We start from the raw sequence: 26,819 nt of genomic DNA, 5'->3' as shown, positions 1-26,819 counted from the left end.
CATCAGGTGTTTATTTTCAAAAGATACTTATTACGTTCCTTGAATGTTTTTGGCTCTACTATAAGTTGTATACGTGACCGAACTACGACTACTCAAGCCTTATATTTAACAACTATTTCGATGTGCCAGAGAAGGGAATTTCATCCTGACACTTTCTTCTTCAAAAAATATCGCCAGCGAAAACACTGTTACTAAGATGCTTTACTGCAGAAAATGCAGACCACGATTGAACATCAAACTAAAAAGAAATAAGAGTTTTTCAGTGTTTCTGTTAAAAGAGATAAATAAGTTGCGCTTCTTCTCCCATAAAATCCAAATTTAAGAGAGAGGTGTTTGAAATTTAGATTTTGAAATGAAAATGGGATTTATATAAGGAATAAAATACTGCAGTTGGGAAACATTTAGCATATCACATCCTTTTTATAAGCGTAGGTGTTTTCATACATCAAATAAGTTAAATTCTATTGACGATTATTCAAAGACTTTCCTTTAATTAGGTATAGTTTGTAAAGAAATCAACATTTAATATTAAAAGTATTATCAGCCTTCCAAACAAAATGTCCCATTAAATCAGAACAACACTAATAAAACTAGAAAAAAAAGCAATGCAGTTTTTAGTGTGTTTCTTACATTATTCGGAAGATATTGAAACATATACAAAATTTCTTAAGAAACTGTAATTGTTCATATCGACACTTTCTTAAACCTTGTAGAGTCATTACGTTCGTTGAAGCAGGAGACATGCAAAATGAGCAATGTCCTTGCCGCTACTCGATCCTGGACCTCTCGAATGCGCGCCGAGTTTCCTAACCGTTACACAACGAACGCATGTTGCAAGAAGTGAGAAAATACCTCATATACTCCCCCCTTTTAAATGGCGACTGGAGATTAATAGACCCATTTGCTAAATCCTGCTGGTGAAGAATCATCATCCACCACCTTTTAGTTCGGACGCCACTGTAGAGTCATTAGTTTATTTTGATGGTGGACACGTGACAAATGTGCCGTGCCCTCGCCGGGGCTCGAACCTGGACTTCTCGAATACGCGCCGAGTGTGCTAACAGTTACACCATGAAGCCATGTTGGAAGAAGGAAGAATATAAATAAAGTTCATAAATTCTTAAAATGCATATTCAGCTCTTAAATCGACAAGACTTACGCGTCCGCGTAGTAGGTCCATTCTGTTAACTTAAAACATTCTGAATCATGAACATACAAGATTATGATTCAATACAAAATTTTCACTATACTAGAGTGCTGTTGAACAACTGAAACCTACAATACATTTATAATAATGAAGCTGAAAGATTAATTTTTAGCTCGCAATTTTAGAATGTTTATTCTTGAACGTTTCCTGATCGCAAAATCATCAGATCCAACTATGAATCTGGAACGTAAGAGCTGTAGGAGCATATTAATACGGAAACCTTTGTATGGAAACCTTTGCATCACACAAGGATAAGAAATTCATGGGTGCGTTCTCCACAGGTCCCAGTGTTTGAGCTGTTACGAGGCGTGAAACGACAGACTCTGATATTGCAGAAGCAATAATGTGTTTACTTACGGTTCCTTTCGGCATTAAAGAATCAGAATTTCACGGGCAGTGTCAAGTGATTTTAGCAAAACACTACATTGTGTTTGCCACCAAAGCCTCTTGATTTTAAGCAGGCTGAAGGACCAATAATCCTGTTTCTCCTCTAAATACCGTTTCTGCTTTAATGAATCAGAAAAAGTAAGGCACAAATGAAAAAATTAAGTAAGCATGACTAATTCAGTCTGCAAACTGTTTGAGACAAAGCAAAAACTCAAAATGTTCTAAACGCTGAACGACAGGAACTCTTGCCATTAGCAAGATCCTTACATAATGAGGACAATAACCTACAATAATTGTTTCTATACCTTCAATGTTGTCATGTATTGTTAATGCAACTCTTCATAGGTTTATATTAAATGAATTTTAGTTCTATGTGTAGTTAGTAAGTAATATGCTACATTAACAAACACAACCAATACATGGAATCGTGCCATCGGTGCAACGTACCGCCATCACCCTATCTTAAAGAAACCTGATATTCGAAACATCAACTGTGAGATATAAAGGAATTATATATATTGCTCCTACGTGGTCATATCGGACGTAAAACTCAGTCGACCCAAGGTATCGTATTCCCTTGGCAGAGAAGAATACCACTTAACTCTTTAGGGGCCAGGAAAAGGCAATTAACTTTTTCAGGGAAACTCTTGTTTTATTTACTATATCAGGTGTTCATATGAAATTATTTGCGACATTTACACATATTTTCTTCAAGACGCGTGAAAAAAATGACCACTTCTGGAAGTTAGTGTCAGTGACCATCCCCCACAGAACACATTCCTACAAATCAGTCTCTATGGTATTCATGGAAAACGTTTTTTATTTCAAGCAGAGTGGAACTTTGCATGTGCTGCATTCCCACACTGTTTATACAGGCTTTTTTCTTGGTGCTGCAGAGTTTACATCATCATCGTGATGTTGCCTTCGATGGCTGATGCTTATTTTCTTGAAGACGAATTGCTGCATCAACTACTGGCTTATGTTTCTTGACTGCCATTTAGTGAGCTACAAGAGAACTTCAGAAACGGTCAGTTTTGAAAACAACTCACACGAGTGAGTAAGACACGTTCAATAGAAAGGAGTTTACCGTACTTGGCTCTTTGAAGGGCAGTGGTTACCGCTCAAAGAGCTAAGAGGTCTCTCGAGGGTGGGAGAGACGATGTTAGGTAGCTTAGCCGCAACCTCAGAAAAATAAAAATGAAATATATACATAAGGTCCTTCGCTTCTACAACTTCTTCCATCATCCCACATCTGGCAACGGTAGCAGCAGCTAGATGACTCCGAAAGCTGTGAGATAAAATTCGTCCTTCTCCGCGTGAGAGGATTGAGAGACATGAGGTTGGGCAACACCTCCTAGAACTAGTTAGTTCTAGAAGGTGTTGGGTTGAGCCGCTACGTAGGAAGCACTACGATGCAGTTCGACGTGACTGAACAAAAAGGACTGTGACTGCTTCTTCGATGACCTAATGCTATTTTGTTTTATGATGAACTGAACCTTTTACCTCATGTTTCCTCTTACTTCATTTCATCCTGTGCATATCATCATCTTGTTAACTATTGCGCTATAAAATGCCACTACCTTCTTTACTATTAAACCTAACCTCTTCCCACATACATAATATATAGCAATGGCAAAACCGTCAAAATAAGTATAAATATGAAGACCATAAAAACGTAAAACCCAGATTATCAGTAATCCAGTATACTTACTGGAAATAGCGTATGGAGGAACAGCTCAACAAACGTTTGGGAATAAACAAGGAATCTGATACCTGGGACATGAGAAGTCTGATACAAAGGAAAGAGAGTATGCAAAAGCAAGCTCAATAATCTCACGGGAGCCAAAATGGTATCTGAAATTCTAAATTTCAGAAGTCTGGTCATTTTGCCTCCGGGCACCACTTAATCGCCATCAACCGCCAAAAATGTGCTTTCTGACTACTCTGTCAGTCTCCGTCACGAGAACTGAGAAACCCCGGGATTTGGCCCACGATCTCCGATCTAACTCCACAACAGCAACAGGAACAGACAGGACAGTACCAGTACGATCCCTGCCAAGCCTGAACCAGCCTTAGACTGAAATAGGACTCTAGTCCGGTGAAGTCAAATTATGCGTCCCCATAATTGAGACTGCCTAAGTACAGTTCCTAGCCAATATTTCCCAGGAATTTTGAGAAAACATCAGGGAGGACTAAGAAGTCTGGTATTAGGGATTGGTGTATAAGAGAATAAGCTCAAAAGAATTGAAATAAACCATGAAGTAGACAACTGCAGAAGAAATACTTTATCTTCCGACTGCTATGTCAAAATTTTATGAATGTATAACTTTCCCTTTCTCAGTGTCTCGCAACAGGAAATACCATGCCAATTTTCAACAAAAGCGAAAAAGCAATTGCTAGCATACTCACTGAAGTGAATGAAAACTTTCACATAAATCTTGATTTATTTAATGCTTTTAAGTAGCTTTTAGATGTTTCTTACGTGCTGAAGTTTTTAAGTTTTCTTTTTAAGCATTCCTTCCTACTATACAACTGTAAGATTTAGATACATCCAGTTTCGTTCTCGCTTTTTCTGTAGCTGAAAACGCAAAGCACGATATCCTGTCGATTACGACAATACTAATAGTGGTTGTTAAAAAAATCAATTCAAATATAAGGTATTCCTCTCGTCTTCCTAGCGTGCCTTCGTGGTGTGGTGGTTCTGCACGCTGGGGCGGTATTCCAGATGTCCGCCTTTCGATTTTCGGCGAAGGCGTTGCTAATTTTTCATCTTTCCTACTTCCAAAAATACGTAATGTCTGTACAGTGGCGCACGAACTAAAAGTGTGTTGGATGATGATTCGCCTCACCCAGGATTTGGCGATTGAGTTCCCTAAAAACCCCAGTCGCCCTTTAAAAGGGGGATTATATAAGGTATTCCTCCCACCTTCCTAGCGTACCTTCGTAGTGTAGTGGTTCTGCACGGTGGGCCGGTATTCTAGAAGTCCGCGGTTTGATTCCCGGCGAAGGCCTTGCTAATTTTTCATCTTGCCTAAGTCCAAAAATACCTAATATCTCTAGAAAAATATGGAATGAAAAGCATATTTTATAGGATTTTTGTGTCACATCCAGACATTTATAAGAGGCTCTCGGAGTGAAAGAGCCACAATTCAGGAATGTGGCTTATAAACGCCAATTTGGCAACTCTACCAATTACTATTTTTAAAGAATAATGTAAAATACGTTTTAAACGTTCGTCAAAGCTTACACTTTTTGTGCATAATTTTCTGAAGTTTTTATATTATAACAATCCGTATATCTTACATGAAATTTCTCTGTTTCCTCTCGTCGCTTCTCAAATCGAACATTTACAATCAAAGCGAACAATTTTAAGCTAAAATAAGTTTTATTTTTCGATTGAAAATGACTTATTAATTAGATCTTGAATCATAATAACAAAAAAGTTCCCAATTAGGAAATAAGACGTAAAAATTATTTTTAACCAAAAATGCATTCAGAATTTTTTTATTGGTATTTAAGTTCTCCCCGTGTAGAAAACATTATGAGGACAATCATACCTATACTTTGAAATACCACTGTTTATGATTCTTTTCTCAAAAATAAAAATAGAAAAATAATGCATTTGCTCTAAATTATTTAAGATATATTTAAGTAATTAAGGTAACAAACATAAATTAATATTCCATACCAAAACAAATGATATTTGGTGTTTGAAGCACCTTATATTAATTATTCTGATGATCCAAATATTTGCAGACATAATGAGATAAAAAAATTGCATCAAAACTGTTTTATTAAAAATTAAGAAAATAACTAAAATAAAGAAAACTGTTTTATTAAAAATAAAAAAAGTTATCAGAAAGAATTTATGTTGCTCTCAAATTACTCAAGACTTTGAGCGTAGAATATAGTTATTGTAGCGTGGATTTATTATTGTTGCCGTTGTTTCAAATGGTTGGGCACGTACAAAATAACGCATTCGTCGGAAAAATACCATATCTATCAGTCAGTTAGTGAATCAATTGCTGCTTGCACTACAGCGAGCGAGCCAATTACACCCGTAAGAAAGCGGAGGCTCTGTTCAGAGTTGGATGGAAAAGACCTTGAAGGACAGATCGACAAGTCTCTAACTCCTCTTCTTTTCTAGCAAAATCTCTCGAAAGATTATTCTGTACATCAGTATTTTAAGCGTGTTTAAGCCGCATATAATGTTTATCCGGCTTATCATATCAATTATATGCAAATTCTATCGGAAATCGTTAAAACCTAGTATTTAGACTGATATGGTGAATATTCAAGAAAATATAGATAAGAAAGATATTTTTAAAGTGAACAGAAGAAGCAAGATAAATTTAAAGTAAACAATACTCTTCGAAATGATCCGATAAGTTTTACCCTTGTATACCATAATTTAATTATGGATGTGTACAATTTCTTTTAATCCTTCATTATTATTTCTGTGTTCACCTATTCTAACCTCCATCCCCTTTCTCTCATTTCAGGCTTGTTCTCTTATTTACATTATTTCAAATCTTTCCTCGTTTCCACATGACTTCGTTGTGTAATTGGAAGCATACTCCATGCGTGTTCGAGCGGTCCAGAGTTCGAGTCTCGGTGATGGCACTGCACATATTTCACCTCTCCTACTTCAAACATAACCTCATGACTCTACAAGTGGCGCATGAACTAAGAGGTGGACGATAATTCGTCACCACCAGGGTTTTGCGATTTGGCCCCCCTTATTCCCAGTTACCCATTAAAAGGGTTGATATGTGATGTATTTTCTTCTTCCTTCAGACATGCCTTTGTGGTGTAACTGGAAGCACACACCACGCATATTCGAGAGGTCTAGGGTTCGAGCCCCGGTGAGGTCATTACATATTTTTCACCTCTTCTACTTACAAACCCTGCCCTTGAGATGCTCATAAAAGTTCTGTTTGACAATCTGTGCAGGCAAGCCTCCACATTATTCAGCGTCAGGTGTGCTGTCCGCAACCGCTCAAGGACAACAACGAAAAAGATTGCAACAACCGGTTTCTGGCTCTTCTGCTGCTTACGTTCGAGGGTGTAGGACGGGCTTCGGTCTGTCCTCTCCCTGGCCAATGCGATGTGCCATTTTCCTGCTTCTCTTTGCTGTTCCTTCGATGCTGTCTGCTTTACATGAAAATCCTTTATAGTGAGATTTTTACATGAAGATTCTAGATAATAATTACGCCTGTTTCCTTTACATTGTTGCAGAAAATAATTTTTGTTCAGCTTCTTCTTCCTTTCGAGAACTTGTAATGTTGCGCGCTCCCAACCTGCACGCAACAATAGTGGTGACTGGTATGAACTGGAAAGTGTACAAAGTCTTGAGAAGGGTTTATTATCTTTTTATTCAACTTTAGAAATTACAGATGCGTGCTCTTGACGCTCACAAACTACGCCGATCCGGCGGTAAAATAAAAATAAGAAAATAAAAAAGAATAATAACAAGTGACTAACTACGAGGCTCTCTAAACGTAACTAACCTAACCGCGTTCTAAAACACCGCTGACAATTCAGCAAACTTCTGAATATTACGTTGAAAGATTTAACTATCTACTGAGGCAAGCACACAGGCCGAAACGCGTGGTTCTTCAATTTCTAACTAGCCACCTCCACGCTCGTGAAGCAAGAAAGCACACTTTCGAACTCGTTTCCCTTCTATTTAACTCAGATTACTTCCGCTGACAATTTTGAATATTTTGCGCGTTCTACTAAAATTTACATACTCTGGCATTGGCAATTCCAGGGGAAAGTAAGGCTTGACAGGAAAGATAGTTTAAACTTAAAATAAATGTTATTTAAAATAAATATAAACCATACAAACTCTTCGGGCGAACTTGTTTGTGAGATCTGAAATTTCCTGATTGAAAGAACAAAATGCAGAAATATCAAGATTAATCAAGAACGCTTAATGACTGCTATCAAAATTTAATTATTCCTTTTACGCCAAGACTTTGTTTTGAGCTGATGCAGAAAGATTGACTTTATTCTGAATGCAGCGTTAATTCTGTTGATGCCCATCACTCGTGCTTGATGTTCAAATTTATTCGTCTGTCTGGTTGATAGATTTTTTTATAATAATGCCTATTTCAATATCAAAGATGAAGAATAAAATATAATTGATTTGGTAACAAACAGTTGTCATACTTTGGGGTAAGTACTTTGATTTCATATTTCCTTCTAGATCACACATTTTGATCTGCACGTTAGTAAGTATTTATGGGTTATTGCTACACAACGCGATTTACTAAGTAAGCTATTCGTCTGATTTACATTTGCTAATCCTCACCGCAACACACCATTTATTATAACACAATCTTATTCCCAATTGTGGCACGTGAAAGCAAGAGAAACGTGTTTTCAGTTAAAGACAAGTCAGTTGTGAGCAGCTTTTAAAATCTATAAAAGAACAAGTGCGTTAGATGCAAATTACAATGCGCAAAATTCAGCAACGGCTAGGATATTTTATGTTAATTAGGAGATATAGCCCTATTCCTTAAAACGGAAAGTTTTCCCTGCTGTGAGAAAGATCGCTGGTCCATCACCTTTGAAACTCATTCGGTTTAATGCAAAATTTACATTAGTCTGAGAGTTTTTACCTAAATTTATATTTTCTTTCACATACTTAAATTAGTTTTTGTTCAAAATATATCATGTTAGATAACATATTGAAATGGCTGTAAAAATTTTTTAACCTTTTTCGAATCGGGAAACTCGAAAAACCAATTTTACCTTCGCCAGGGTTCAAACTAAGTATCTCTTTAGTTGCTAACTAGACCATTTATACCAAACCGGCGTGCAGAAGACTGTGACAATTCTTATTAAGAATGATTCCGTGAAATAAGTAATTAAAAATTCCCAAGTTTATTCTTGCAAACTAAAGGAAACGTTTTTAAAACTGTTTCATAAATTCTTCCTTTCAGAAAAATATATTCTCCTCTGAAAAGTATCATATAACGAATTCCTTAGTGGTGAAGCTTTCTAATTGAGTATGTCTATGTAACATGTGAAGTTATTTTTCTTAGAAAACTTCCTTCAGTTCTCAGCAAAGTAAAGACGTCGTAGTTCTTCTTGTATAAGTCAGTTATTCACCCAATTGCTTGATAGGAGTTACTTTAATTTTATTTCTCTGTGATTTATTTCTGTCGGAGAAAAGGTAAACTTAGAATATCAACAGTGCCTTTAGAAAGTTTCTAAGCAATAAAGAATTTAACGTTTCATGAACTTGCTTTTAGTGTTTCTAGATAAAGTCAACATTCATATGCTGCATTAACTTTTATTTGCTGTAATACTTTCTTTAATGGGCAATAAAAACAACATTCTTTATAGAGGTTTTCACCGTGTTTTGTAAGAGGTAAATGCTAGAATAACGTACAAGCATTTAAAGGCAAGGATATGCTTATTATATATTTCAGTATGCGTTTTCTGAAGCTGGATGACATTTTTAAATTAAAATTAAATTTAAGTATTAATGTCCTTTTTTGTATACTATAACTTGGCAATCTGTTCTAAATTTTGCAGCAGTTCTCAAAAGCACACTGTGACAACTCCAAAGTTTCTAGATATACTAACATAGCTAAAAATCGTGGTAGACGATAACTAATCGGCACCTAAATTTTGTCGGCTAGTTTTCCTGACTTTCTCCTGGCAATTTTTAAATGGGGCAAAATGTAAGGAAATATCGCCTTTCCCCACATAATGCTCTCATTATCAGGTCCAGCCTTCCAAATGAGTATGTTATAAGGTATTTTGTCCCGCTTACCAGCATGCATTCGTGGAGTAACGGTAGCACACTCGGCGCGTATTTGAGAGGTCCAGGTTCGAGTCCTATAAAATTTGCTTGCATCGAAATAACCTAATGACTCTACAGTAGCAACATTCGCAAATTATTCCGAATTAAAAGGTGGTGCAAAATAATTCCTCATCTTCAGGATCTTGCGATTGGGTCTCCTAATCCCCAATCACTCTTTAAAAAGGAGGAATATATAAGGTGTTTTCTCCCTCTTTCTGGCATGCCTTCGTGATGTAACAGTAGAATATTTGGGGCGTATTCGAAAGGTCCAAGTTCGAGTCATGAAGAAGGCATTGCACATTTTCACGTCTTCCTGCTTTAAAATAAGATAATGTCTCTACAATGTTAAATATAAATTTCTGATTATGTATTCTCAGCTTGCCAATAAATATTGGCAGTGTTTAACTGTAAAAGAAACTATGTCCTCATTTTTATGCATGTATAGTAGTCCGTCTTTGGGATTTGTGAATAAATGTTGCAGAGAAAAACTCTCTGTTTAATATTCTTCCTTTGATCCAGTATAATTTAATACATACTTCAGAGCCTTTTTGGATAATGGGACCCAATGTTAACTTTCAATTCTGTGCACCTAAAATATGGTTTTCCTGCCTGTTCGCAGAATTACTTATTTTTCCAAAGAAATTCTAATTTTAATTGTAAAAATTGTTTCTTTAACTTTTTAAACTGTATTTCGTGTTTTAGATTTTTCTACATTTTACAAATTTTAATGAAGTAGTTTCGAATTTTTATGTGTTTCCTCCTTTCAATGAAGTGAGAATTGAACTGATTAAATCAGAAATATATCTCTAATGAAATTCAAGAGAAAATGCTTAACTGAAATGCAGCAAAAATTTTGTATAATTATTAGGCTGTACAAGGAATTCATGCGATATCAACGTCAAATTTCTTTTGCTTACAATAAACTAGCACTAGCAATTTCTGCGGAAAACGAGTAATTCTGCCAATGGCAAGAAGATCACCTTTCCGGTGCACTAAATAGAAAGTTAACATTTGGTCCCATTATGAAAAATGATATTGAAGTTAGTGAACCGACTGAATTAATTTTTCTACTAAGATATTCAAATGTAAAGAAAAGGCGACCAAGTTAGACTTTGCGCCATTTAAACGTTTAAATTGTTCATATTACAACTATTGCAGGCAAATAATCTAAAGGCATAAAAATCTTAACCAGAGTATAAGAACAACATAATTCAACTACCTATTAAAATACTGAGCCGGGTTACAGGGTGGGAATATAGTATATATATATCACTGTGCTTCATTTTATTCTTATTATATTAATCAAACGTTTCTGCTGATTGCAACGAAAATGATAAGAGAACAATTACACCTTGTAACAGTCCCGTACACAAAATTTCAATATTTTGCGGCTACTCGTTTTTAAGTTATGCGAGACCTAGAAAAAGAAATCGAGATAATCGCACACAGAATTTCTTAGGTCAGACGAGCCATCGTAAAACTTGCTACGCTTTTCAAAGCAGGACATGGAAAATGGATTGTGTTCATGTCAATATTCCAACCACTGACTGCGTTTTAGACGTGCTAAGCACTTGCACTACAAGACGGGAAATAATTGTTACGAAATGTCAAGGCGCGATAAGATAGCTTCCCGGCAAAGCAGGTCTAGGGTTGCGAGGAAAATGCAAGGGAAGGGAAAGTTGCCACATTTAGCGAAAAATTGTCCATTTGGCGATATTTGGCGACAAAATTGGCGATATGCCATAGACGGATGGAAAACCTCTGTTACGAATTCTTACTCGTTTAGCCCAGAATGTGCTCGGACACAAGCCAAAAGCTGTATAAACCCTGCTGGTACGCGAAGAGTTAATCCGTGCGTAGGTAGTGTCTCGTCTAGCGAATTAATAGCCAGTCAGTGAGCGAGTGCCGAGTTGGTCGTCGAGTGCATCGAGAGAGTCTTTTAGAGAATCGCGAGTTAGTGCATCGTCGAGTTTGGTCTTAGAGACTGTTCAGTTCCGGGAACGCCTGAACCGAGGAGTCGGGAACTGTACTCTAGTGTATCATCAAGTGCATCGCGAGTTGTAGCGTGGAGAGTCTCGAGAGTACGTGGAGTTCCGAGAACGACCGAGGAGAGTCGGGAGCTGTACTCTGGTGCTTTTGCCGTGAAGCTGCCTCCACCGTTATAGCATGATAGCGTGAAGGCTGTGTCGCTGATTGTGTGAGCTTGTTTATAGTAATTCTTCGACGACTATAAACTTGCCCTTGGAGTTGTCTTGAATAATACTGGCCAATAAATTGTGTTTTTATACTTCATCAAGTGTCGTCGTTATTTACCCCATCCATGAACCCGTATCCTTACATACGTGAAGAGAGAAAGAACGTAACAGTATGTTTTGGAAAGAATTATCTTACGGTAAATGTATTAAAATTACTTGCCGCTAAGCAACATAATTTGTTTCTAAGTTTGGCAACAAATGATTTCTTAACCTCTACAAAGAGGAAATATTTATAAGCGGAAATGTTTCGACGGTAGGTTCTTGAAGAGCGCAAAAAACACATTCTTTTTCAGACAGCTACCATATATGCTAGATGTGCTATTAATCTCTGTCACACACGGCAGGTGTCTGAGCTGACAAAAGCGTTTGATGATCAGTTGACAATGAAGGATTACACTGCTTTTGAAAAGAATGATTTCATGATTGTTTTGTTTTAATTTCCGTTACAAGCACAACATATGCTATTTTTTAGCTCGCTTTCGGAACAGCTTGAATAAAATTTCACGCTTGTTGTAAACTCTTTTGTGTTTGGGAAATCCAATAACTTGTTAGTGTGTTCTTCAAAATAAAAGCAATCCATCATTTAATAGCTTCAAACAATGGTAGGTGAATAATTCAGTAACACGGTTTATGACGTATTTGTTAATTTTACTAACAGAATATGTTGCTTTATCCAAATACTATGTTCTAATAAGGGAAAAATATCCATCAATGTTACTAACAGTTTGTTCATTTTTACTTCCTTGTACGAAGTAAAAAGGAAGTATTGTAATCGCGAAAAGTTTCAGGCAGCATATTTCAACGAAAATATCCATTTTGACCGCTATCGAATGCAATTTAACGATGTTTTTGCGTAATATCTGTACGTAAGAACAGAATAAAAGACTCGTTTCCTCTAAAAAAATTATAAAACTGCTTTAAAATAAATTCTGAAGAGAATTTTTCGTGGCGTCTAAACGAACGTATGTACGTACGTGCGTACGTACGTATCTCGCATAACTCAAAAACGAGTAGCCTGAGAAAGTTGAAATTTTGTATATAGGACTGCTATAACATGTAGATGTGCACCTCGTATTTTGGTTGCAATCGGCCGCACCAAACGTATATAAATATATTTATATATATATCCACTCTGTTACCCGGCTCAGTGATCTCAGTTTCTTTACTCTTATATGTTTGTAAATTGTACATTTTTTGCTTTAAAAATGATTGAATTATGTTGTTTTTATCTTTCGGTTAAGGATTTTATGCCTTTAGTAAATCTGTGTGCAATATTTTTAGAATTATCAAAAATTTTAAAGTTGTTTAAGTGCCGCTAAGCCTTTTTTTCATGGCGGCCATTAATATTTACATTTGAAACAGGAGACTAGTGGATTTGTTGCCAATCTAGAGAAACTTATCTTCGCAACAACAAAGATAACGAATTCATTTATTGTTGCCAATTAATTCATGCTTAATTCTTTCTGGAATTTTTTCGAGGAAATAAGTGTTTGAGATTTACTTCATAATTTTCATATAGATATTTTGAATTTTTATGTATTTTTGCTTTCTCGCGAAGTGAGAACTGAATTACGAATTATTACGTAATTAAATGAGAAATACTCAATCGTCTGTGAAAAACTGTTTCTTTTTTGTTTTGTTTGCTTAATTTCTTTTATACATCATTCTAGCGGTATTATAGTATTTGAATAGAACATGTGACAACGATTAGATAATTCTATTCTTTAAATGATATAAATTTTGTGCATTATGAGTTATAATATGAGCGAAATATTTAAGTTAACTGTTATATAATTATTTGGATTATGTAACAGTTAACTTAGTTTCTGTTATATAATTATTATATAAGTTAACTGTTATATAATTATTATATAAGTTAACTGTTATATAATTATTAATACTGTTAAGTGAATCTAGCGCCAGAGTGTCGCTATGGTAAACAAATACTAGAGTGAATTTTAAAAAATGCATTTATTCTATTGTGGTTTATGCGCTGTCGGCGAAGTAGATTTAATTCAATCCAATAAGTTTAAATGAAATGCAAAAAAAAAAAAAATGCGTATAATTTAATATTCCAATTTAATATTCCAATACAAGGAAGTCATGTGGTGTACACATCAGATTTTTTAATCATCGCAGAAAATCTCAAAAATGTTTGCATTAAATTATGGAGTTGGCATTCTGGCTTTATCGACATTTCGTGTGGTTTACTAAATAAAAGCAACGAAGGATATTTCTCATTATAAATTATAAAAGCAATGGAAGATGTTTTTCACAATTTGCATTAAGAAACTAGAATCATTACATAGACGTGTGAAAGGTTTCATTTATAACGCAGACTGTAAAAGGTCTCTCTTTGGCGTAATGCTGATGTCAAATTTAGTTTATGATATTTAATATATGTTTTTATTAAATTCTGTAGAGGCAAATAGGTAAAATGCCGTTTGGAATTATTAATCTTCCCTACAAAACAAGAGGAAAAACACGAAAGAAAAGAGACAAACAAAATTTCAAAGGATACAAGTATTACCTTCGCGCCAAAGAAATTTTAAGATTTTCTACGTTCTCGCTGAACATCGCAAGTTTTCAGTCTGTTCTTGAACTCTCTGCTAACACATTTCTTTTTATCATTTTAACTTTATTATTAAGCATCCCTTTCTTCTCACTTACCCGACATAAAATCCAAGACCCAAATCACAAAATATTAAAAAACAGCATACCTCTAAGATCTCCAATAGAGTGTTAGAGGAAGCCATACATTTGTTTTTATTCGGTATATTATTTCTTTGAAAACTAACCTCTCTAGCTGCCAACCGCCTAAAAATGTTTCATAAAAAAGAAAAATGTATATAATAATTTTAATGGGTCCAGCATGTGCCATTTTGTAAAAACATTCCATACTGCTATTTAGACTGTAAGGATTTTAAGTTTTACTAAAGTTTATTTTATTTTAAAACTTTGCTGTCCTCTCTTATTTTCCATTTCCGGCAAGAATAAAGGCCAACCGACTTGGTTATGCAAATTGTGCTTGCAAACTGTTGAGTATTTAAGGCATGGCTTTTAGCGAAGAGAGAGTTAGAGAGGAAACTTCTCGCTGCCTTACCACGCACACGCTTTTCCGTCAGTTCCTGTCCGCCTTTAACTAGTTAACTGTGGCGCTCTTGTTTAAGAGTGCGCACCGTTTTGTGTCGCTAGAATCGAGCCATGACGAATATATTCGTCGATCACAAAGTAAGTTGCGCTGGTAAGATATTGAATAAAAAAGATGGGGTTATTTTACAAAATTGAAAATTTTATTACTAATATTTACTTATTTGGTTAACATAAGCATATATTACATACATATTAAACTAGAAACGCAATAAATTAAATTAAATATTATACATGTAAAACTAAGAATTTAAATTCCTGCTGTGGAGTGATATTCAGCGAAACAGGGTACTATACATAATGGGACTTTGCAAATCGAACACCAGTAACGCGATTCCTTCCTGATTTTACGTTTGTAGCAATGCGAACACCTTCGCGTAGGGTTGTAGTTGTTTTTTTCGATGTTCTGGGTATATAATACGGAACATGATTCCCGCCTAATTGGCTTATATTAGGTCTAAAAGGCCGAGTTTGTGTCGATTTGATCTTTCAATTGGATACGTCGCAAAAGTGTCTTCAATAAATTTGAGCAAAAAGTTGATACGCAATAATGTTCCATTATTTTTTTTATAATTTGAATGCATTCAGACACATAATGTCTAAGAAATGTCGAAATATCTTTTTGTAGAACTTCTTGAGTCGTTTTCTTGCTGTGGAGTACGCTATGATAATTCCATCGCTCATACCCATTCCACCCATATTTTTATTATAATCAATCACCAGCTCCGGTTTCTTTGCTATTATTTTTCTTCTCTCTGTTTCTATTACGTTGTCATTATGTACACTACTTACTAAATAAACCTCCCTCTTATCTTTCCATTTCATTGTAAGCATGACGAGTATACTCGTCAATACACAGAATCGTTCCGCTTCTCCATGACGAGTATACTCGTCAATCACAGTTAACTGGTTAACGCCAGAACTTAGTGTTCTCTGATACTTGAAGACGTGTTGTAGTTTCCTGCATTTTGCTCACTACATACGTAGAGTTTAAAAGGCCAATCTTCGTGTTACTAGTCTTTGTAAAGCATCTGAGTTTAGCTGTTATTTAATTTAGTTTCTTCCTATTTTTTAAGTTTCAGACCATAAGTGCTGGTCTTTGTATCCCGAAGTGCGGTATCGGTTGTACGCTGTGAGAAATAAAGGATTATTTAACTCTTCCCATTTTTGTCGTATCTTCTACCCCCCCCCGTCATCACTCACACGAACATAATTTAACTTAATTCCCTGTTCCTGTTCAGGACTCCAGTGATGTTTCCAGGGGCGGTTAGAAGAAACAGAAGTCCTGACAAGACATCTCGTAATTTAAATGCATTTTTATACAAATCAATCAGATTTAAAATATATATATATATATATATATATATATATATATATATATATATTTCTTTAAGAGCTGCGTTTACTGTTTTTCAATAACTGCGTTTATTATTTTTTCGTTCATTTGGTTTGCAACTCAGTAAAAGAATAATTACATTTCAAAGTTATTTTACTGAATGATATGACGCTGATGCATGTAGGTAATATGTATTCTATTTAAGGCAGTGACAACACATTGCTTTCAAATACTCAATATGTGGATTAAAATTGAAACATTAATATATTACATTTTGCCTAATGGCAACAAACTGGCGCTCAAGAGCTAAAACTGTTTTATTTCGAACAGTATTGCCACGTCTAGATTACAAATAACTTAATTGGTTAAACGAATATTCTTTACATTTATTCAAAATATTTAATAAATCAAAAACGAATTCGAAATCCAAAATTGGAGCTATGTGCATTAAAAATTAGGTAGCCTAGGTGCCGTCGTTTAAGGCTTTTTTGACCGAAGATACTAAAATATGAATAGTTAACTTTTAATTGATGTTTCAGAGGCCCTCTTTGTCAAGGCCCTCTTTGTCAAAATAATATATAAAGTATTGTATAAAGCCTGCACTTATTATATAAATCTCAAATTGCAAAATACGGTACTGTAATACACAAATAAAAGCAATAAATGTATCAGAAATGGGAAATTAAAAATTAAAAACAAGCAATATGAAAAAATAATGTCAATTCCTACTTAAGGACAACAAAGAAAACTTTTTAAAATACAAAAAAAATTCTAAGAATTTTTAATATGTAAAAAAACTCTATTAACATCAAGCTTCATCCACTGCAAGTTTAAAAAAATGTATTTGAACTTGAGTGGAGGAAAAAAGTATTTTATTAACGATTGAAAATTTAAACAAGATATAGGGAGAGTGTCAGCTAGTAGTGGGAATTTAATAGCATAGATTATAATCTAAAAAAGGTAAAAAATAAGAAATTCCTATTAAAATGGAAAGCTAACATAATTTATTCTGGGAGTCTGATTAGAATGAAGTAACTGTAAAGAAATGCTATCTGTATACTTATTTTTTTCCGTAATACGGGAAAATTATCCTAGCATGCCATTTAATAAAATGTAGTAATCAGTTTTTAAACTTTCTTATCAAAATACGCACAAAGTAACTTATATTTGTTTAAAAAAAATGAGAAAAACGCTAAGAAAAAGATTGGACTTTAACTTTTAATAAAATATTTCAATAATTGCAGCTATTTTTCACTTTTATCTTGATGCCCTAGTTCTCTTAAACAAAACACTTACTGTAGTAGACTCAGCAGTTCCGTTTCCGTTTCAGTTAATTTGCTTTCTTCCTTTTTTATCTCCAGCTGCTGAGAGATGTTGAATCATGTTGAGAATTAAAATCTTCTCTAAGTTTTCATCTCATTATTTCTAGTTGACGTGCATATTAATTAGCAAGAAATAGCATTAAATAAAATGTCGGTAAAAACTAACAGAATAAGATGACGTTCCAGATCATCACATGTACATGCACAGAGTAAGTTTAATCAAAGAAAAAAAGAATTGATTTAGAATAATGTTTAATTAACAAGATATGCACAATCCAATTATTGCCTCATTGTACCAGACTCAACGATAGGATCCCATATTTTAGGTGTAACAAAAGTTATTCTGTTATTCATTGTAATCCTGGTTTTCCTACTTAAAAACAACAAACACCTGCATTCGGTTTCCTGAAAAATGTTCTTAAAGTTTCTCATTTGTTTTCTGAAGCCGGGTAGCCAAATACTAATATTAAGCTAATGTGATAAAATTATTTAAATTATTGGTAAAACCAAATAGCTTGTGGTTAAAAACAGAAATACTGTGACAGAAAGAAATAACATTCCAAGTAAATATAGCTTTTAACTCCTTCACATCCAATCCGCCCCACACGGCTTTACATTGAAACAACCAGAACCGCCCGAAAACGGCCGAGATCGTAATCTTGTTTTCTTCCCTCCTCCTAAGATATGCAGTAGCAGGTGCATTTTCCCCAAATGCATTGTATCAGTTTACTGCAGACAGCTTGTCCTAAGAGGTTTCTTACCTTCTGGTTGATCGTGACATTTCGTTGTTGATTCTTATGTGGTACAGTGTGCTTTTGAGCTTTAAACAGCAATAAAAGAGCAGTTTACAAAATGTAAGGATTATATTTATTTTTAAGCAATTTATTCCTTCCTATAAAAATAACGGAAATAAACAAAATCTCAGTCCTGATCATAACAAAGCCAGAAAGGCTTGTTGATCTGACCTTCAGAATAGTTTTATAAAGAACGGGGTCAAAGGCTAATGGAATCTTTGTTAGAAAGTACAAAGGATGTCACTGGAAATCTTCACACCTATTTTATGCGTTAATGGACGATGAGGAGAGGAAGTTGCTGAGAAACTGAAAAACTATTTCGGGTGGTTCGGTATTTTAAGGATACAAGTTAGCGAAGGCTCTGGATTTCAAAGAGTTAAACAGATGCAAAAGGATGTTTATTAGACTTTTAGTGTTCCTCTCTTTTTTTCTACTTAACTAACTGCTAAGGAAGCTAGTGAACTACTAAGTGAACGATTGCTTAAGTCCAACAAACGAACTTAAACTCAAGAGGCACGTAATTTCGGAATCCTAACTCTCTCACCTGAAGTCAGTGGAACTTTGACTTAAATACTTTCTACTTCTCATTTGCATTTAATGCGATTCTAGAACCTCATTCTGGTAAGGAAATGTAAGCTGAAGCTAGATGAGGTAGGAAATTGTCATAAAATTGAAATAACTGTTATAAAATTAAAATATACCTTACAGACCACTCAATTGTCCTGGAGTATAAAAGCTTAGTTTTTTATAATATTTACACATAACTATTTTATGTAATATTACACATAACGTAATCGTTATCAGATATGAATGACATCTGTTTTTACATTGATGTTTCCTTGAATTTGAAGTACTGTTGGTCACCATTTAATATTTTGAACAACAGAGGTCAATTTCGATGACTGTTAGCAAAAATTTATGATGTTTAAGAAATGTCATACTTATCTCAGCCGTTGTTCAAAGCCGTTAAGGTTTATGCTAAGTTTATGTTCAAATCCTAGTTACTTTCAGGTTCCATTTCTCACGAACAGTATGGTTTCATGGGCATTTTTGTAATTTCCTTCTATGTCTAACGTTTTCTTTCTGTGTCTAACGTTAACATTTTGACACATTATCCTTAGGTCTTAAGACAACAGAAAACTGTAAAGAAGGGTGCAAAGGCCGCTTTATTCAATCACACATAGTTGAACAGATTGATCCTCTTGAGATTACAAAAAGCCAACATTTCTAGCTTAACTCAGACAGATAATCTTGAACGTTAAATAAAATGGCATTAACCTAGCCCAACGGCTCACAGGATAAATTAACGGGTAGGAAGGCTCTGACTCGTAGAAGCCGACGAAATAAGCTTAGTGGCTAGAAACACTCATCGTCATAAAATCAAATCGCTAGTTAATTCAAAGCAACAACGAGACTTTTAAGCAAGCTAGATATAATAAAAGAGTCTGTGTGTCTTTCGGTCGTGCTCCGCGAAGCTAATAGACCCAGGGCTACGAAATTTGGTATATAGGTGCATCTAGACAAGAGCCAGTGCACCTCGAAGCGATTTGTTCTAAATTCGAATAAGATTTTTTTTCTTTCTTTTATCTTTTCGATTTTATCGCATCATTTTGAGTAGTTGTTTCATTCTTTTAGAAATGTGGTTTTGGCAACAGATTTTCATTCAATTGTATACTGGACTGCTGACTGTTGAAAATCAGAACTGTTGCCACTTGGAAAAAAGAGGTCGATAATTCTGTGCATTTTTTTAATTTAATGTTTCTTTTGGATACTGGACATTTGTTGAGAGAAGGTAACGGGAAGTTGGTTAATTTATTTATCAGGTGAATTAATATTTATATTAAAGGATATAGCTTATTTCATTGTAATTTTGTTATATGTGGTACATTTTTCTTGATGAAGTTGTTCTGGAGAGTAAAATTCTGCGCAGTTTTTAAATTTAACGTTTGGTGTTCCCTTCAGGTATTTTTCCGGTACATTTAAAAGACAGTGGAGGGCTGGCAGCGTAGCTGCTAGTAAATACTATAAAATTATGCTATTACAACAAAGATCAATGTTTAAAATAATAAACAATTAAATGCCTTACGTTTGCAATAAATAGAAATTATGGCATCAATATTGTTTTTTGAGAATGTGATCACGTTCCGTGCTAAAATGAAAGGGTCCATAAGTTTTATATATTGCCCCTCATTAAACATATTACCAGTTTCCAAAACTCTATTAAATAATTTTCTAATCCCTTTCATTCAAAGCTTAAGAAACGTTAGTCAAGATTTCCTTACCCATTGTGTGTAAAGAAAGTTATTGCATTGTAATAGTGTAAGGATCCTAAGTTTTACTAACGTTTATTTTTATTTTAAAACTGTACTATCACTTCTTATTTTCTACTTCCGGCCAGAATTAAATGCTTTAACTTGTTTATGCAAATTGTCTTGCTAACGCCCAAGTATTTAAGTTGTGGCTTTTTGTCAAGAATTAGAGAAAGAAGGAAGAGTTAGAGATTTATTTAGAAAGCGAGCCGCTTGCCACTGCAGTCTTATGAGTTTTCACTCGATTGCTGTTTGCCTTTAAGGCCAGAGGCTTAGCCCTCTTGATATTTGAAAACGTATTGTAGTTTCAGCAGCTCGGGGTACTACATACGTACCCTTTTAAATAAAGGCCAGTCTTAGTGCTAGACATTTGTATACTCATTCAAAGTTAGCTTTTAGTTAGAGTTTTAGTTAGTAGTTTTATATTTTTACGGTCAGACCACAAGTGGCTGGTCTCTGTATCCCGAAGTTCGGAAGTTCCTGTAAAGTAATAGAGAATAAAGGGTTTAGTATACCCTTCCTGCTTGTGTCATCTATTCCACACAATCTGGAACAGAGCTTTAGTTAAGTTCCCTGTTCTTATTCAGAATACAGTATGTTCTCTAAGCAAGTGAAAAGACATACATCTCCTGTCAATAGAAATGCAAAATAATGCTGGAATGAAAACTTTGATCGAAATCTAACATTCTTCGATTTGTTGTCTAATATGTTAAAATAATACGTTGGACAATAATAATAATGAATAAATAAAAATGATCAAATAAAATGTCCGATTCTTTTTCAAACTTTCTTCTTCTATAAAAACAAATTTAGAAAAATATACGTTCCATTCGAATAGTACAAAAACTTCGTAACAGTGAATGGAACAACTGACTACTACTGACTAATTTAATTTTGATTCGCAGAAATTTTCTGCATAGCATTTCAGAAAAGCGTGCTCGCTGAAATATACACTTTTTTTACTGTTGAAAATAACGCAAAAAAAATTGTTAGTATTTTTTTTAATTATTAAAGTATGAATTACTAAACAAAATTAAAAACAGGGTATGCAATAAAATAATTAAATGCTTCACTGAGGTCAAATATTTTTCCTGACATATCCTCAGATAAATCATAGCTAATGAATTAATTAATTTAAATGGCTTTCTGTAACTTTCTCATCAAGTAACCCCCGTATAACAATAATAAACTGTATAGCTTAAGATCTTCCAAACTACGATTCCAGGATTTCCAAGATCTTTCCAAACTACGATTCCAGGCGAATTCCTCTAAACTAACTCACGATGTCATTCGGGAACGCTGGTGTCATCACAATGTTTTATTGATTTCAGACAACGAGCACAGATCAAATACTCTTACTCAGAGCCTTTCCGCTTGAAGTACTTCAAATACACTAAGTGTCTTACTGTCACAGAACTACTTCTACAAATGGCAAAAAAAATTTAGATAAAAAAGCGCACTAAAAAAAAGCAATAAAAAGGTTTTCAATAATCTAGCGAACATTTTCTTGAGCTAAATTATACCGAATTTCGCATTGAATTTCAATCGATTTAGTCTCAATTATTTTGTTAATAATAATAATTCAATAATAAATTAATATTAAGTTAATTAATTAAATAATAGTTCAATAATAATTTTCAATAGAAACATGCAAATTTAATTAATAAAAGCTATTAGGTAGCATGAACTAGATTTGTTGACATAATAAAAATTCATTAAATATCTTTCTAAGTAATGATATGTTTTCTTGCCTCCTTATTTCTTTACAGTTTATACAACTTGTAAGTCTTTCACTAGTGTAATTCCTAGCTACTGTAGAAAGTAGCGTAATAACAGCTTTGAGAGAGAGTGGCCAAAAGGCAGACGCGCGTAAATCGGAAACTCTGATTCTCTCTCGCTAAGACCAAAGAACTTCGCGGTTAAATACCGCTCTTCCTCATTATGTATTCAGACGTGATTCTAAATCTACGTTCTGGCCGGAAGTAGTAAGTTGAAGTTAAGGGGTGTTTGAACACCAAAATCTTCAAAAAATTGTGATTTCGGATTTTTGCATTTTCAAATTCTATACACTTTTATCTTTCTAAAAATACCATTCTTTAATCTCTATAAAAATTAGAACTGTAAAAAAATCTAGTTTTAATTTGTCATCTACTGCTTTGATCAATGAGGATTTTTACATAAAAACGCGTTTTTCTCCAAACGTGCTTTTTTATACTCGATGTAACTTTTCTCAGGAACTACTGCTCTCGGGTATCTAAAATTTTTATGGCTTATTTTTTAGGTTCCCTAAAATTTACTGAAATGAGCTTTTTGTAATAAACTTAGAAAAAAAAATAATTTTTTTGTGTGAGAAAAGTGCTAAGTTTTACTATGCCTAACAAAATATTCTGTAATTTACTCTAAAATTCAAAATGCTTCAAAAGCTCATTCAGTATAATCAGATAGGTATACTTTAATTACAGAAAAAATTTCAAGCTTTTATCTGCAGCAGATTTTGAGAAAAGGTACATCGAAAATGCCTAATTTAACATTGTCGGTATAGGGTTTTCTGATACCCCTTAAGAATTTGACAGGAAAGGAACTTAAAATTTAATTGTTAATAAAATTGACATAATCCTTACATACTAATATGTGGCTGCATATATTATACTGAATATTCATCTTCGTATTTGTTACCCTATTTGATTATTTATAATAATTAGCATACTGAAGAAGTAAGAAAACAATTAATATAAACTTAAGATAAGCGGCAGCTCAAAATAATTGTTAAGTGGATATATCTAAAGCATATGCAGGCAACTGAGGCTGATAATTTAAAATATAATTATCTGTTATTATACTCCATAATACAACATTCAGAAAGTTAGAGATTAAAAATAAAAACATAATTATCTAATGATTAGTTATATAGGATGCCCACAATATGAATAAAAAAGTAATGTGATATAACATATGTTACGGTGAAACACCGAAATCTGGAGAATGTCGACTTTCACCGGTGAATGTCAACATTCACATAGTCGCTTGGTGTATGTCCGAAATATTTTCCAAATACTCTTATTTCTGACTTACACCGGTGAATGTCGACATTTACCATGTACTAATGGTGAATGTTGAACATATAAGAATATTATATTTTTTTCTCCATAATTCATTCGCGAAAACACGCACTTGAGACTCAGAATAAGAACATAAGAACTTAAAACACACACTACATTCTAAATGAGAAAGGAAAATAATAGAAGTTATAAACTTACCAAATTATGTGATTCAAATGTTATGTATTGCAACAACTTAAACTATTATGACACTTTGAATTGCACAAGAGGCCCTTGCTTTTACAACTGCTTTTATTTGTGGAACACTTCCTTTTGGAATGCAGCGTGTACATATACTCCTCTCTTTTCAACCTACGCCAGAGCATATCTGTGATTGTCGACATATACCGGTGAGGGTCCGAATGTACAAGAATGTACAGAAATATTCGATCTTTCATCGACGTATTTGGTGAATGACATTCTCCAATTTCGGTCTTTCACGGTAACATATACATATGTTTAAGTCCTTTTCGAAGAGATTACAAAAGTTTCTTAAACCTGGTTATCATAACATATGTATTAAAACAATTTTAATGCTATGTAACTTACAAATACGTTATTTTTGCCGAACACTTGTGTAGCCAGGAATAGCCAATACCCATCGGTGATTCAGCCACCTCACCACCGAGAACATTGCCTAAGGTGCAGCACATGAGGAGACCTATTTACGCTCATCAGACCGAGGAAGTTTCATTTGAAGTTTGATAGAGAGCATCCCAGTACGAGCGTCTCCTATCCTTTTGCCCCTAGAATGACTGTCGAGTGAGTTTTCGTCTAGCTAGTGTTTCAGCTCTCATGGCATGCAGACACTATAACACTTACAAGCAACCAAGATTTCTTCGTGATTCATACATGGGCCCAAAGATACAGCATCTAACGGTGTTGAATATTCTACGGAACAAGGTGACAGCTTGCAAATATAATCTGAATAAAGTGAAAATATGCTTTGAACGTTTTTTATAGAGCCTTGGATCCAGTTTAACAAACAAATCACACAAAACAGACTTTTACACCATGATAACTGTGGTCGCGTAGAGCTTGTTTGGAATTTAAAATTCCATAAAATTTTTATAAGAGCCGTTTGTGACGAAATTTTCAATTCGTGATATTTTCTTATGAAAATGCCTTTGGGAAGAAAGAAGGGTCTGCAACGTAATGTGTTAAATTCACCCTGGAAAAGTGTAAAATTATATGAATCGAATAGTTTTCTCTCACCGAAAAGAAGAAAGGAGATGATTCTATTTATAATCATAAAAGTATTCTATTTATAATCATAAATAGTAGGTCATAAAAAAACACGGTTTCATTCAGCACAAAATTTCTCCTTTTCGCCTTTCTGAAAGTGGAGACTTGAAAGAAATATTGAGTTATTGTTTTTAACGTAAAAGGTATCATTCAGAAATTTCTACTTAAAGATTTGTTGGTTGTGCATTAGCACTGAAGGCGTAATGAGTACGTTTCCTCAAGCACAGAATTAAAGTCAAAAGATTAACTACGAAATCTTTATTTAATAAAGTAGGATAATTTTTCTTAACTTAAGCGTAACAAAAAGTAATAATGTTCAAGGACATTAAAATTGAAGCATTCAAAAGAATAACTTACACAGAATCCTCATCAGTACTAAATGTCATCAGGCTTACCTATATTAGGCAATAAGAAAAATAAACAGGAATATACTTTGCCATCGTACCTGAAAGAGAAGAAAGTACTACTGGATTAGACCTTTGGCCAGCTACAAGTAGCTAGGGTGAAAATCAAATATACTGCATTGCACACGAGCTTTACTTTCTCTCGCCAATATATACCTTGGCGCACGTTCGTTTCGTATGCCTTTCGAGTTTCATTATGCAAAATATCTAAATTTATGCTAACAAGATTTAATAATGCGTAGTTAGCGTGATCATATCTGTATTAGAGGGACCAAAATGTGAATTAAAGATAATAGCTAATTTTGATCGCTTTGAAATCATTGATCTATTTCATCAAAAATTCGTTAAAATTTTCCAAAATACGAAGTAGACAATAAAACAAATTCCAAATTTGGGCTTCCAGGTACCCATATTCGAGTGGAGGATTGCGTTATTCAAAATTTGATGGCTCAGGATACCATTGGTTTTTCACAAAAAAAAAAAAAAAAAAAAAAAAAAAAAAAAAAAAAAAAAAAAACATTCCTTCAGGCTGGTTCTTTATTATTTAATTTTTTAAATATAATACAGGGCGATAATATTTGGTGGCAGCAATTTCAAAAGTGATCCAACGCTTTTAGTGATTCGACGCAAAATGCCGTTTCGAGACTAATAGCCCGTCCGAGCTAACACCCCTTTCGGCTAAAAATATATAATGTCATTCTATGAAAGTACTGAATGTTTTAATTAGATGGATTATGAATTAAATGCATTTTTATTATTTACACAAATCTTATACCGAAGTAAGGAGCGAATATTCTTAAGAACTGTTTCTATTTCTTTCAAATACCTTAGTTCCTTAATCCACAACAGACAAATTCAATTTAGAAGATAAATAACTTACATTCTGTGGAATGGAAACACACTGGAAGGAAACGAGAAACAACGCATTTATAGTGATTCGATGCAAAATCTCATTTCGAGACTGATTTTCCATTTGATCTAATAACCTTTTCAATTTTATGAATGTAATTTATTTCATATTGATTAGTATCATAAAAAATATTTATTTAACGTTAATGAAAGTCCTGTATAATTAATGAATATGCATAATTAATGAATGCATGAATAAAAGCATAAAACATTAATGAACATTAATTAAATGAATTCTGAAAAAATTATATTCTCTTCTGTATCATTTAAAGGCAAATTATTGCACAGAGATGCAAATCCCACACAATATAATCCCACCCACACAATTTTATATAAAAACAATTACCTTCTGGAAGAGATTATTTTCTTTGAGAAAGAATGTCAGTTATTTACGGAATTTGTTATTTTTTCCTCTTGGAAGCAAAGACCAAGCTACAGCTTTGAAATTAATTTACATCGTTGAAGTGTATTATATAGAACAAAAGAAATTATATTAATGAGCATGATTACAGAGTAAATATTTTATAAATTGCAAAAGCGAAAGTATAATCTAAAGAATAATCTTAATGCTATAAAGTGATCAA

Source organism: Stegodyphus dumicola, chromosome 9 (genome assembly GCF_044657685.1).
Source record: "Stegodyphus dumicola isolate Sdum_Otavi_A_Nest chromosome 9, ASM4465768v1".
Taxonomy (NCBI): Eukaryota; Metazoa; Arthropoda; class Arachnida; order Araneae; family Eresidae; genus Stegodyphus; species Stegodyphus dumicola.
Note: the sequence above shows the minus strand (reverse complement) of the source record.